We start from the raw sequence: 3,276 nt of genomic DNA, 5'->3' as shown, positions 1-3,276 counted from the left end.
TCACCATACACTCACTCATCATACGCTGACTCACTCACACATCATACACTCACTCACACTACCACTGACTCACGCACACATCATACACTGACTCACTCACACATCAAAAACAAAGATCAAAGATCCCCCGTATAGCATTAACAGACTGTAGGGGCAAGTGCTGTTAGCGAGCACCTATGAAGGCCGGAACAGTACACGAGGGGGTGGGTGGCCAGCACCACGCCCGACCGTCTTTGTCTCCCTAGTGGCGATATTTACACACCGCACCAGGTACTCATTTGAGGCTGAGTCGACCTAGGGGAGGCCCAGGACCGGTTCAGATAATCGTCACTGGTGTTGGCCGTGAGCGGGAATCGAACCCGGGTCGCCAGGTTCATAGCGCAGCGCGCTAACCGCTACACTACCGCTCCCCACTACTCACACATCATACACTGACTCACTCACACATCATACACTGACTCACTCATACATCATACACTCTCTCACACAACCACTGACCCATTCACCCATCATACACTGATTCACTCACCATACACCCACTCATCATACGCTGACTCACTCACACATTATACACTCACTCACACTACCACCAACTCACTCACACATCATACACTGACTCACTCACACATCATACACTGACTCACTCACACATCATACACTGGGATTGTCATGCTGCCAGCTATGGCTGCAAGTTTGGTCGTACATGTTATGTATATCGTTTATTGTTAAATTTGAATCACAGTTCCTATGATTACTGTTGTTACATTGTTTTTATAGCTTTATTTTGGTGATTTAGAAAACATATGGTTAAGCCATGTTTCTTGCGGAAGTGCGGAGTCGCCCTGATAACTTTAATCAAAATTGTCTTACGGTTGTCATTGTTTGTCTTGCATCACACTGGGATTTTTGCACACAGAGTTGTAATACGGTGGAGTTTTTTTTCTGGAAGATTTGCTGGTTTATCTAGGATGTTTCTGTTGCGCTTCGTCGCTTCAAGATGTTCTCTGTTCATATTTTGTTTGTTGCGGTTGCACCCGACTCAAGATCCGCATGGCTCACAGGGCTATACCTAATAAATGAAACTTGAAACTTGAACCAGACGAGGTAGTTGACATCCCCTAGCCACCGTGATAATGATGAGAGAGAGACACGCAAACTCCAAATATAGAGCAGCAGGCGTCGGGGTTAGACTCGAACCCACGTCCTCCTGTGTACCAGGCGAGGTAGTTAACATCCCCTAGCCACCGCGACGTCCATGGTTGGAGCCGAGGTATCCCGTGCGCTTGGAACGATGATGCTCTCCTTATAACGTCGAGAGGTTCCCTTTTGTTGGTTGACACCGCAGTCCCTGTCACAGGGTAAAAAACTGTGATCATGATTTCCGGGCGGCGAATCCACGAATACGGCATATACAATGAGGGCGCTAATTACATGTTAAATAGGCTTTAAGCGTATTCCGTTTACGAGCGAAAGTGTCAATTACGTGTTAATGATATTCTTTGATGTTACAGAATGTACGTCAATTACTCGTTGTGATGTGTGTAAATTACATGTTAATCGCATGCAAACCAATCGTTGCGTTTGTCATTGGTTCTCTCCACAGAGCAGCGGTAGCGCCGGCATAACACACAAAAATACCTGTGCTGCTTGTGGCCGGCTGGTGAGTGCTAATAAAAGGTCAGAAGCCGAACCGTTGCATGATCGCCATGGCGTGGAGACGGATGGCCTGCAAAAGTCTTCATGCACTGTAAAACAAATCAAAGGCCATAGCCACCGAAACGTCGCCTCTTGCAAAATGTTGCTTTTAAAATGTTTTCAAATGATTTAATTCATTGCAAAAGTCTGTCGGTGTTTTTCGCACGTGCGTTTCCTCCAAAATAGGCTGACGTATGTTTAGATTTTTAATCGCACGTTAATTTAATTTCATACCAGTGATGACTGTATAATGCGCTCAAATTGTTTAGCAATGCGTTTTATATGTTGGACTAATGAGAATGCGCACGTGTGGACGCTCTTATAATGGGGCGGTGGGTTTGAGAGATCCACCCATGCACTGCCTTCTGAACGAATACCGCTGGTAAATATTGGTCGGGAAGGCTAATAGGCCGATGGAAAATATAAATATATATTATTATTCACTCATCAAAAAGCGTTGTCCTTGTATGACTATAAATGTATATGTGTATTATAATAATGTGCATATCGATATAATATTTTGATATACAGAGTACCCAATTAAAGCCACTATGGCATGCAAAATATCTAATATATGGTAAAGTCATCTCACGATCATAGACAATGTAGTTAATTGAATTCACTTTTACATTGAGCCTTCAAACACGAACTTGGCAGTCTTAACCAGAATCTCTGCTTCGATTGCAAGAGGAATCCGATGAGCCATTAAGCTCTTGATCACAGACGTCCAGCAAGGAGGCGGCTCAGCCGCTGCCGTGTTCAACAGGCAGACAGACAAAACGTGAGACGGGGCGAACACTACTTATCCTAATCGTATTTGTTTGTGACCAGACACCACGCGTCTTAGGGGGGGAGGGGTGGTGAGCGAAGCTCTACTAACCGCGTAAGGCTGCGTAGAATCACGCGTGCTTCGCTGTGGTTTCGTGGGTTGTACCGCCGCGTGCTGCTAGGCACGGTGTTACCTCCCCCCCCTACCCGAAAGCCCGTATGGGTGGATTCTATATATAGTGCTGTATTGGGGTGAGTGATGTTATAGGAACCTCGTGGAGGTCCAAGTTTGTTCTTCTGCTCCAGACGACGCCGCCCGCCGTTCCCAATCCCGCTCCCCCTCCGTCTCCCCCACGTCGTCCACTCCCCTCCCCTACCCACCACCACCAAACCCCACTCCGCCAAAGAAAAGTTCCCATTGGGGCTGCTTGCGTTTGCTCCGTGGTCGCACAGAGGGGTCATTGTTCATCGGGTGGCCGCGTGGACTTGGCAGCGTGTTTGTTTAGCGCGAATTCCTTCTGTAGCATTCTTTACAATGCCGCGCATTGTGTCCAAGAGCGCATTTTTTTTGCCTCTCTCTCTCTCTCCCTCTTGGCTTCTTATTCCCTCCTCCACCAACCACCACCATCCGCAGTGAAGAGAAAAGCGCCGCGACGGGCGGCGAGAGTGAGAGAGAGCGAGAGAGTGAGAGAGAGCGAGAGAGAGCGAGAGAGTGAGAGAGAGAGTGAGAGAGAGCGAGAGAGTGAGAGAGAGTGAGAGAGACTTCTAACTTTTAAACAACTTTTTTTTATTGCCGCCAGCAGCAACAGCACT

General features: G+C 47.3%; 1 long non-coding RNA gene across 1 annotated transcript; it reads right to left on the bottom strand.

Moving 5' to 3' along the window:
• Positions 1 to 692: 692 nt before the first annotated feature.
• LOC142924625 (uncharacterized) lies at positions 693 to 3,023 on the bottom strand. The gene is made up of 2 exons (XR_012941735.1): positions 1,639 to 3,023; positions 693 to 1,348 (listed from the first exon to the last, which is right to left on the bottom strand). It is a non-coding gene; the product is annotated as an uncharacterized LOC142924625 (long non-coding RNA).
• Positions 3,024 to 3,276: the final 253 nt, after the last annotated feature.

This window comes from Petromyzon marinus, chromosome 1 (genome assembly GCF_048934315.1).
Source record: "Petromyzon marinus isolate PM22_M1 ecotype Great Lakes invasive population chromosome 1, UKy_Petmar_22M1.pri1.0, whole genome shotgun sequence".
NCBI lineage: Eukaryota > Metazoa > Chordata > Hyperoartia > Petromyzontiformes > Petromyzontidae > Petromyzon > Petromyzon marinus.
Note: the sequence above shows the minus strand (reverse complement) of the source record. Positions and strands in the feature narration are given on the sequence as shown.